The sequence below is a fragment of the Haematobia irritans genome, chromosome 5 (genome assembly GCF_050003625.1).
Source record: "Haematobia irritans isolate KBUSLIRL chromosome 5, ASM5000362v1, whole genome shotgun sequence".
Lineage (NCBI taxonomy): Eukaryota > Metazoa > Arthropoda > Insecta > Diptera > Muscidae > Haematobia > Haematobia irritans.
The window spans coordinates 132,982,080-132,994,430 of record NC_134401.1 but is presented as its reverse complement, the minus strand read 5'-3'; the positions used below and the strand labels follow the sequence as shown (position 1 = coordinate 132,994,430).

The following is a 12,351-nucleotide window of genomic DNA, read 5'->3' as shown; positions in this document are numbered from 1 at the left end:
TTTGTGAAATTTTTCTTTTTGTAGAAAATTTTGTGAAATTTTTCTTTTTGTAGAAAATTTTCTCAATATTTTATTTTTGTGAAAAATTTTGTCAAAATCGTATTTCTATAGAAAATATTGTCAAAATTTTATGTCTATAGAAAGTATTGTTAAAATTTTAGTTCTATAGAAAATATTGCACAAAATTTTATTTCTAAAGAAAAATTTGTCAAGATTTTATTTCTATAGGAAATTTTCTAAAATTTTTATTTCTATAGAATATATTGTTAAAATTTTATTTTTTTAGAAAATGTTTTTATTGAAAATATTTCTAAAATTTTATTTCTAAAGAAAAATTTGACAACATTTTATATCTATAGAAAATTTTGTCAAAATTTTATTTCTATAGAAAATTATGTCAAAATTTTATTTCTATAGAAAATTTTGTCAAAATTTTATTTCTATAGAAAATTTTGTCAAAATTTTATATCTATAGAAAATTTTGTCAAAATTTTATTTCTAAAAAAATTTTATCTTTATAGAAAATTTTGCCAAAATTTTATTTCTAAAGAAAAATTTGTCAACATTTTATTTCTATAGAAAATTTTCTCAAAATACTATTTCTATAGAATATTTTGTTAAAATTTTATTTTTATAAAAAACTTTTTCAAAATTTTATTAAAAAAATGGTCAACATTTCATATCTATTGAAAAGTTCCTCTAAATGTTATTTCTATAACAAAATATTTGTTAAAATTTTATTTTTATAGAAAATTTTGTCAAAATTTTATTTCTGTAGAAAATTTTGTAAAAATTTTCTTTTTGTAGAAAATTTTATCAATATTTTATTTTATAGAAAATATTGTCAAAATTTTATTTTTATAGAAAGTATTGTTAAAATTTTATGTCTATAGAATATATTGTTAAAATTTTATTTTTATAGAAAATGTATAAAAAAAATATTTTTATTGAAAGTATTGCTAAAATTTTATTTCTAAAGAAAAATTTTTCAACATTTTATATTTATAGAAAAATTTTCTCAAAAGATTATTTCTCTAGAATATTTTGTTAAATATTTATTTTTATAGAAAATGTTGTCAAAATTTTATTTCATAGAAAATATTGTCAACATTTTATTTCTTAAGAAAATTTTGTCAAAATTTTATTTCTTAGAAAATTTTGTCAAAATTTTATGTCTGTAGAAAATTATGTGACAATTTTCTGTTTGTAGAAAATTTTTTCAACATTTTATTTTTGTGGAAAATTTTGTCAAAATCCTATTTCGATAGAAAATATTGTCAAAATTTTATTTCTATAGAATACTTTGTCAAAGTTTTATTTCAATAGAATTTTTTTTTTCAAAATTTTATTTCTGTAGAATATTTTGTCAAAATTTTATTTTATTGTCATTTGCGTGCAAGCAATTCCGTCTAACTTCTGCGATGCAACGGTGAGCTCTTGTACTTTTTGGAACTTTTATGGCTTCCAAGTTCCAGCTTATTTTTCAGTACAGTGTTGCATCCATTCTGGCGATATGTTCAGCTCAAAACCTCCACCATGCAAAATAAAATAAATCGAGAATTGATTGAAATCTGAATTTTGAATCAATCAAAATCTGGATTTTCCGTTATTCAAAACCCGAATCTCCGGAATTTCCTAATCGACCTGTTTTTAAACAATTTTTTCAGTGGTATGTGATCTATTGCTTTATTTCACATCGATTTTTTTTTTTTGTTACATAGTCTATGATATAAAAAGCTCTCAGAGAACTTATGAAGGTCTCGTGACTCAGAACTCCAATAGATTACGAGTTAGATATAGAGTAAATAATGAAAATCACTCAGAGCAACATAAATTTGTTTTAATCTCTGAGAGATAGTGAAAACTCTCCGTGAGCATATTTGTTTGAGTATATCATTTGAATGTCTTTACAAATGTCAAGTGGTTTTACACTACTATTACGTTGCACGTTATTCCAGAAACTTCCATATGTTTGAAAAAATTATAAACAAATTTTCCAACTCTATCCTTTTTTCAGTAAGAAATAAATATAGATATTAAAAATAATTATGAATTTATATAAAAATATGTACATATATTTAGAAATTGCTATAAAAATATGAAAATACAAACATTTTGTTGACCTAGGTTTTAAAGGTCATTAAAGGACTTTTATTGTTACACACCACACATCATGCTCCTAAGAGGTGTTCTCTTTTCTCTAGATTTCATCTTGAGAATATTTTATTTTGATATACTATGACCAATTAGAGAAATTGTTTTGTCCTTCTCTCGCTCTCACATTTTAATCTCTCATTTTCTTTTATTCTCTTCATTGTTTTTGTTCTTTTTCTCATACTCTTGCTCTATCCTTCGTTAACCCACAAGGTTTCTCTCACTATTCTCTATATGTATTGTTTCTGTTTCACCTCAAGGCACAGCAACACCCATATTGTATTGTAAATATGCCGCATAGCTTTTACCAAAAACAATGGAAGATGAAGATGGGAAAATGGCAGCAGAGGGTATCAAACCATTGACGGCGTTCGATGCAAACGTGTCGTTTATGATTTTTTGTTCCACAAATTAAACTAAGAATAAAAAGAAATTTATATCAGGGAATGACGTAGAACAATCGGTCAAAAGTTTCTCATTATTATTTACACAAAATTTAACATCATTTGTGAGTTTTTAACAAAAAATATTGCAAATTAAAAATGAACGAACGTGTATGTATCGAACACCGTAAATGCAACTTTTGGTATGACGTCGCCCATTTTCCCGTCTTCATCTTCCATTGTTTTTGGCTTTTACTATAGACAGGAGTAATGTGTAAACGAGTATAAAATTCCGGTGAATGAGAAGAGCAAAATATAACGGTGTATTTGTTTGAGTTTATTTTCCATACCATACTCACATTACACTCTTGGCAATTTTTTTATCACAATACAAAAGCAACAGCTTAAACACATATGTATATTTACACATATTTGGGATCTACCATGCGCTAGCTATATATGAAAATTCCATGAATGAATGACAAAATTACACCCCTAATATAAGAGCAGAGACGGAAGCGCGAAGGCGACTGCCTTCCAATCAGCCAAAAGTAACAACCCCCTATGACCATTACCCTCATGCAAATATTCTTGTGAATGAATGACGTAGATGGTTTCATTTCAAGCTAACAAAATTCCATAACAAATTTGGTGCTGTAGTTATTGTCGTAGTGCAAATAATACCACCCACACCTACCAGCCGTCCGTTATACAAACATGCTTGTATTTTATCTAGAGACTCTCATTCATCCATCCATCTGTTCCATATGGTCGAGAAGTCTGTTTTCTTTTGATAACACCGAAATACATGTATATGAGTTAGTTGTTGGTGCTGTATCCGTATTATCATTTACGTCGAATGACGTCAGAAACAGTTTGTTTGTTTTGTTGTTATTTTTCTTTAACTAGCTTACGCATCATATCGGTTTGTAAGGACTTCAGCAAAATTTTAAAGTCCTGAATAATTTAATGTCCTCAACTACTAGTTCCTTCAATTTTATATAGACAAAATTTTCTATAGAAATAAAAATTTGAAAAAATTTTCTATTGAAATAAAATTTTGCAAAAATTTTCTATAGAAATAAAATTTTGCAAACATTTTCTATAGAAATAAAATTTTGAAAAAATTTTGTATAGAAATAAAATTTTGACAAAATTTTCTATGGAAACAAAATTTTGGCAAATTCTTCTATAGAAATACAATTTTGACAAAATTTTCTATAGAAATAAAATTTTTGACAGAATTTTCTATAGAAATAAAATTTTGACAAACGTTTTCTATAAAACTAAAATTTTGGCAAAATTATCTATGAAAATAAAGTTTTGACAAAATTTTCTATAGAAATAAAATTTTTGACAGAATTTTCTATAGAAATAAAACTTTGACAAAATTTTATATAGAACGAAAATTTTGACAAAATTTTCTATTGAAATTGAATTGTGACAAAATTTTCTCTAGAAATAAAATTTTGACAAACATTTTCTATAAAAATAAAATTTTTGCAAAATTTTCTTTAGAAATAAAATTTTGACCAAATTTTTTATAGAAATAAAATTTCGACAATAATTTTTTATATAAATAAAATTTTGACAATAATTTTTATAGAAATAAAATTAAAAAAAAAATCTAGTGAAATAAAACTTTGCAAAATTTTTCTATAGAAATAAACAATTTCTATAAAAATAAAATTTTGACAAAGTTTTCTATAGAAATAAAATTTTTATAAAATTGTCTATAAAAATAAAATTATTAACAAAATTTTCTATAGAAATAAAATTTTGACAAAATTTTCTATGGAAATAAAATGTTGAAAAATTCTTCTATAGAAATACAAGTTTGACAAAATTGTCTATAGAAATAAAACTTTGACAAAATTTTCTATAGAAATTAATTTTTTTTTTAATTTTCTATAGAAATAAACTTTGACAAAATTTTCTATAGAAATAAAATTTTGACAAATTCTTCTATAGAAATACAATTTTGACAAAATTGTCCATAGGAATAAAACTTTTGACAGAATTTTCTATAGAAATAAAATTTTGATAAAATTTTATGTAGAAATAAAATTTTGATAAAATTTTATGTAGAAATAAAATTTTTAAAAAAATTTCTATGGAAATAGAATTGTGACAAAATTTTCTGTAGAAATAAAATTTTGACACAATTTTCTATAAAAAAAAAATTGGCAAAATTTTCTATGAAAATAAAGTTTTGAAAAAATTTTCTGTAGAAATAAAATTTTGAAAAATTATTCTATGGAAATAAAATTTTGAAAAAATCTTCTATAGAAATGCAATTGTGACAAAATTGTCTTTGGAATTAAAACGTCAACAGAATCTTTTATAGAAATAAAATTTTGATAAAATTTTATATAGAAATAACATTTTGAAAAAAAAAATTCTATGGAAATAGAATTGTGACAAAATTTTGTACTAAAATAAAATTTTGACAACATTTTTTATAGAAAAAAATTTTCTATTAAAATAAAGTTTTATAAAAATTTCTAACAAAATATTCTACTGAGATAAATTTTGACAAAATTTTCTATAGAAATAAAATTTTGACAAAATTTTCTATAGAAATAAAATTTTGACAAAATTTTCTATAGAAATAAAATTTTGACAAAATTTTCTATAGAAAGAAAATTTTGACAAAATTTTCTATAGAAAGAAAATTTTGAAAAATTCTTCTATATAAATACAATTGTGACCAAATTGTATATAGAAATAAAACTTTCACAGAATTTTCTATAGAAATAAATTTTGATAAAATTTTATATAGAAATAAAATTTTGAAAAAATTTTCTATGGAAATAGAATTGTGACAACATTTTGTACTGAAATAAAATTTTGACCACATTTTCTATGAAAATAAAGTTTTTACAAAATTTTATATGAAAATAAAGTTTTGACAAAATTTTCTGTAGAAATAAAATATTACCGACACTTTTTATAAAAATAAAATTTTGACAAATTTTTTTTATAGAAATAAATATTCTATTTTGGCAATAGTCGCTCGTACTTCTTTCCCATTATGGATTTGACATATATTTAATTTCAATCTGTTTTTTCTCCACATTAAATTCTAAGAAAATTTAATTAACATAAATAAGGTAATGCTAAATTTAATTTAATTTAATTTACACATAACTGAACTAATTCAACTAAAATTAATTTACAAAAAAAAAATTTAATTAAATTTTACATGCCTTTACATTTAAACTTTAACCAATTACTATGGAGATAACTAAAATGTAATTATTTCTTTTTCAGGTAAACATATTGACAATAACAAAATTGATATCAGACACACTATTAAGTAAGTCCAGCTAAATCTACCATTACCAAAAAATCTTTGAAGTGATTTAGTTAACAAATGGTAAGCAATTACCTTTAAATGGAAGTCTTTGTTTTCTTGCGCAGCATTACCAAGAGCTAATGTGTAAGCATGGACGAGATATAAGTAAGCAAAGATAGACATTTTTTCAAAATTTCTATAGAATTTCCACAGAAAATTTTGTCAACATTTTTTTCCTATAGAAAAATTTTGTCAAAGTTTTAATATCTATAGAAAATTTTGTCAACATTTTATTTCTGTATACATTTTTTTCAAAATTTTATTTCTGTAGAAAATGTTGTCAAAATTATATTGCTATAGAAAATTTTGACAAAATTTTATTTCAATAGAAAATTTTGTTAATATTTTATTTCTATAGAAAAATTTTGTCAAAATTTTATTTCTACAGAAAATTGTGTCAACATTTTAATTCTGTAGAAAATTTTGTCAAAATTGTATTTCTTCTATAGAAAATTGTGTCAACATTTTAATTCTGTAGAAAATTTTGTCAAAATTTTATTTCTATAGAAAATTTCGTCGAAATTTTAATTCTTTAGAAAATTTTGTCAACATTTTATTGCTATAGAAAATTTTGTCTAAATTTTATTTCTATAGAAAATTGTGTCAACATTTTAATTCTGTAGAAAAGTTTGTGAAAATTTTATTTCTATAGAAAATTTTGTCAAAATTTTATTTCTTTAGAAAATTTTGTCAACATTTTATTTATGTAGAAAATTGTGTCAACTTTTTAATTCTGTAGAAAATTGTGTCAACTTTTTAATTCTGTAGAAATTTGTGTCAACATTTTAATTCTGTAGAAAATTTTGTCAAAATTTTATTTCTATAGAAAATTTTGTCAAAATTTTATTTCTTTAGAAAATTTTGTCAACATATTATTTCTATAGAAAATTTTGTCAAAATTTTATTTCTATAGAAAAATTTTGTCAAAATTTTATTTCTATAGAAAAATTTTGTCAAAATTTTATTTCTATAGAAAAATTCTGTTAAAATTTTATTTTTATAGAAAAATTTTGTCAAAATTTTATTTCTATAGAAAAATTTTGTCAAAATTTTATTTCTATAGAAAATTTTGTCAAAATTTTATTTCCATAGAAAATGTTCTCAAAATTTTATTTCCATAGAAAGTTTTGTCAAAATTTTAATTTCTGTAGAACATTTTGTCAAAATTTTATTTCTATAGAAAATTTTGTCAAAATTTTATTTATATAGAAAATTTTGTCAAAATTTTATTTATATAAGAAATTTTGGCAAAATTTTATTTCTTTAGAAAATTTTGTCAATATTTTATTTCTATAGAAAATTTCGTCAAAATTTTATTTCTATAGAAAATTTTGTCAAAATATTATTGCTAAAGAAAGTTTTGTCAAAATTTTAATTTCTGTAGAACATTTTGTCAAAATTTTATTTCTGTAGAAAATTTTGTCAAAATTTTATTTCTATAGATAATTTTGACAAAATTTTATTTCAATAGAAAATTTTGTCTACATTTCATTTCGTTCGAAACTTTTGTCAACATTTTATTTCTATAGAAAATTTTGTAAAAATTTTATTTATATACAAATATTTTATTCTCAAAATTTTATTTCTTAAGAACATTTTGTCACAATTTTATTTCTATAGAAAATTTTGTCAAAATTTTATTTCTATAGAAATTTTTGTAAAACTTAGGATTTTTAACGAATTTTCAATAGCGGTAAGCTTACATCTTTTGTATTTTTGAAATAATTTTCTGAGCATATGTTGTGAAAAACCCTCACATATATAGAAACGCCTCAATCGAAAATTGAAAACGCACACACATACGGCCATAGACTGTCATGTAATTTCTATTCTACCACCATCTTGGCTAACTCACACCCACATAAACCACAATCATGCTGTGCGTGTATTGGGTGTTAAAATAGCAAAGAGTTTTGACGCCTTCGTAAAATGTAACAGGGATTCGCATCATCAAGAGTCTGCCCACATGCCACATTATGATGTAAAGTAATTTAAACAAGCGGGATATCTTTTCAATTTCATGCATCGATATCGTTTTGTTGTTGGAGCTGAAATTGTGAGGAAAACAAATTTTGATATTTGGTCACTACGACATAAAGCCCACGCATACAATTGACGTTGACATATGTTATGGGGATAATTTTCATTTATGCATTTGTGGCAAATAAATTCGGACACACGTGTACAGAGAAAGGATTATAGGCAAAATTAATTGTATATGCCAATATAGGGTGGTACGGAACAAATATAAATTGCCATCATAAAGAGGCATTAATTAGGCATTTTTTTCTTATATTTTTTTTTTGTAAATTTTACATTAATTTTTTTTTAATTTAATTAAATTTTTTTAATTAAAATTTCTTTTATTTAAATTTCTTTAATTTAATTTAATTTAATTTTATTTAGTTTTATCTTATTTCATTTTTTAATTTATTTTAATTAATTAGTTAGGTGTTTTTTCTTATTTTTGTTCGATTTAATTTAATTTAATTTAATTTTTTTTTAATTTAATTTAATTTTTTCTTAAATGTAATTTAATTTTATTTTTTTAATTTAATTTTATTTTATTTTTTAATTTAACTTAATTTTCTTGTATTTAATTTCATTTTATTTTATTTATTTTATTTTATTTTATTTTATTTTATTTTATTTTATTTTATTTGATTTAATTTTATTTTATTTTATTTTATTTTATTTTATTTTATTTTATTTTATTTTATTTTATTTTATTTTATTTTTAGTTAGAGTCCTTTCATTATACCTCCTCCTTCTGCCCATAAAATGTAGTCTCACTTTGACATCTATAATCTTGCTTGGGAATACATGTAAAAGCTATAAATAGAAGTTCCTTCAATATTGCTGGAATGACATGAAAACAGAAAAACAATGGGCATAATTTTTCTGCAAAAAAGACCATACACTTAGTGGTAGGGGGATATGACAGACAAACAAATTATTTCCTACCATTCAAAGCTAAGATAAACCCAAAAGCGTCATGGAATACCTAAAACGGCCCACGCAAAAGAATGTAGTTGAAATTTCCACTCACATTCTTTGTCATAAGTTTCTACTTGCATTCGATATTGTATTGCAGAAGTGTCAAGGGGAAAAAAAATTGGGGGACACACCAAAAATTATGGCTGATGATACCCAAACCCAGACAGTACAAAAAACGCAATGCCGTCTTTGTAAGGTCAAATACTTCTCCACCTTCCTACCACCATTTTTTCACAGCACAGCTGTAACTACATCTGCGTATAGGCAGTGAGAATTTTTTGGCACTTGTTGGTATCATTCCACCACAGGAATAGGCAACATGTGGTTGTTGCTGACTACACTGCTTTTGCCGCTGAAGTGGTTGCCAAGCCATTCAACAACAGTTACGACGCGAAGGACTATCCTGGAGTAGGTTGTGTTTTTTTTTGTTGTTATGTGGTTTCTTTGCCAAGGAAACAGGATGCTTAGATGACAAATATTTCGTTGGTTTCATCCATACTCATAATCCTTGGCTTACTGTCGTCTATTTTTCATTTCCCGTTGAAGTGTTTTGGGGCTAAAGCTATTGAACACCAAGGATGTGTGGTAGACACTTTAGTGGCGCCTTTCTATCTTGTTTGTGTTCACAAATTTGTGTTAAACAAAAAAAAAAGTCCAGTGGGTCGTATCACTTGGAATCCAATAAAATTATTACGCGCCGCCATAGATACCATACGATGGCTTCCGCTAAGACATCCTGCTCCCACACCTATTTTCGATAAATACCTCTATCTCCTAATATAAGGACTAGCCAAGAATATTTGTAATAAAATTTTATTTTTATAGATTTTTTTTGTTGACAATTTATGTTTCATTAAAAATTTTATTTTAATTTGCTATAGGAAATTTTGTCAAAATTTCTTTGTTATATAAAATTTTGTCAAGATTTCGTTGCTATAGTTTCACAATTTCTTTGCTATAGGAAATGTAGTCCAAATTTCTTTGCTATAGAAATTTTTGTAAAAAATTCCCTGCTATAGAAAATCTTGTCAAAATTTCGTTACTATAGAAAATTTTTGTCAAAATTTATTTTCTATAGGAAATTTTGTCCAAATTTCTTTGCAAAACGAATTTTTATAAAAATTTCTCAGCTATAGGAAATTTTGTAAGAACTTTTATTATAGGGAATTTTGTAAAAAATTCTTTGCTATAGGAAATTTTTTTTTAAATTTCGTTGCTATTAGAAATTTTTGAAAAATTTTTTGCTGTAGAAAAATTCTTGCCAGAATTTCTTTGCTATAGGAAATTTAGTCAAAATTTCTTTGCTATAGGAAATTTTGTCAAAATTTCTTTTTTCAAAATTTCTTTACTATAGGAAATTTTGTCGAAATTTTTTATTTCAAAATTTCTTTAATATACGAAATAGGAAATTTTGTCAAACATGCATTTCTATAAGAAATTTTGTCAAAATTTCGTTGCCATACAACATTTTGTAAACATTTTTAGCTATAGGAAATTTTGTCAAAATTTCTTTGTTATAGGATATTTTTATCAAAATTTCTTTGCTTAGTGAAACTTTTATCAAAATTTTGCTATAGTGAGTTTTTTTTCTGCTATAGGAAATTTTGTTAAAATGTCTTTGCTATACGAAATTTTGTCAAAATTTCTTTTTTATAATAAAATATGTCAAAATTTCTAAGCTACAGGAAGGAAATTTTTTTAAAAATTTCATTCCTATAGGAAATACCAAATACCAAATTTTATCAAAATAAGAAATTTTATTGCAATTTTTTTGCTAAAGGAAATTTTTATCAAAATTTCTTTGCTTTGGGAAATTTTGTCAAAATTTCGCTATAGTGAATTGTCAAAACTTTCTTCCTATATAAAATTTTCTCAAAATTTCTTTGCTATAGAAATTTTGTAAAAAATTCTTTGCTACAGAAATTATTCTGAAAATTTTCTTTGCTATAGAAAATTTTTGTCAAATTTTTTGCTGTAGGAAATTTTGTCAAAATTTCTTTACTATAGGAAATTTTATAAAAAATTATTTACTATAGGAAATTTTTGCCAAATTTTTTTCTGTAGCAAATTTTGTCCAAAACTCTTTAGTATAGGAAATTTTATAAAATTTTCTCGAACTTTCTTTTGTATAAGAATTTTTTGTCAAATTTTTTGCCGCAGAAAATTTTGTCAAAATGTCTTTGCTATAGGAAATTTTCTCAAAATTTCTTAGCTATTCGATGTTTTGTCAAAATTTCTTAGCTATAGGAAATTTGGTCAAAATTTCTTTGCTATTAGAAATTTTTGAAAAATTTTTGCTGTAGAAAAATTCTTCCCAGAATTTCTTTGCTATAGGAAATTTAGTCTAATATTCTTTGCTATAGGAAATATCGTCAAAATTTATTTTTTACAAAATTTCTCTACTATAGGAAATTTTGTCGAAATTTCTTACTTCAAAATTTCTTTACTATAGGAAATTTTGTCAAAATTCTACTATAGGAAATTTTGTCGAAATTTCTTATTTCAAAATATCTTTACTATAGGAAATTTTGTTAAAATTTCGTTGCTATAGGAAATTTTGTCAAACATGCATTTCTATAAAAAAATTTTGTCAAATTTTCATTTATATAGGAAATTTTCTCCAAAATTTCCTTGTCATACAAAATGTTGTTAAAATTTTTGTAGCTATAGCAAATTTTATCAAAATTTCTTTGCTGTGGGAAACTTTGTCAAAATTTTGCTATAGTGAATTTTTCAAAATTTTTTGCTATGAAAATTTTGTCAAAATTTCTTGGCTGTATAAAACTTTGTCAAAGTTTCTTTTCTATAATAAAATATGTCGAAATTTCATTGGGAAATTGCATTTCTATAAGAAATTTTGCCCAAGATTTCCTTGCTATACCAAATTTTGTCAAAATAAGAAAGTTTTTTTTTTTTTTTAATTTCTTTGCTATTTTATCAAAAGTTCTTTGCTGTGGGAAACTTTGTCAAAATTTTTCTATAGTGACTTTTTCAAAATTTGTTGCTATAAGAAATTTTGTCAAAATTTCTTGACTATAGAAAATGTTGTCAAAGTTTCTTTTCTATAATAGAGTATGTCAAAATTTCGTTGCTATAGGAAAGAAGTTTACTCAAAATTTCATTTCTATAGAAAAATTTTCCCAAAATTTCCGTGCTATACCAAATTTTGTCAAAATAAGAAATTTTATTAAAATTTCTTTGTTATAGGAAGATTTTTATCAAAATTTCTTTACTTTGGGAAATTTTGTCAAAATTTTGCTATAGTTTCTCAACATTTCTTTACTGTAGAAAATTTTTACTATAGGACATTTAGTAACAAAATCATTTTGTCTATAGTATTTTTGTTTTTCCAAAAGTTCGTTTCTATACGAAATTTTTTCACAATTTCTTTGCTTTTGTAGAAAATTTTTACTTTGGGAAATGTTCTCAAAATTTCCTAGTAATAGAAATTTTTTTCAA

The 12,351-nt window shown here is 23.3% G+C and overlaps 1 protein-coding gene across 1 annotated transcript in view; it reads left to right on the top strand.

Moving 5' to 3' along the window:
• The window catches only part of LOC142241331 (terminal nucleotidyltransferase 5C), a 510,769-nt gene that overhangs the window by 169,542 nt on the left and 328,876 nt on the right, over positions 1–12,351 (top strand). The gene's annotated exons all lie outside the window — the stretch shown is intronic.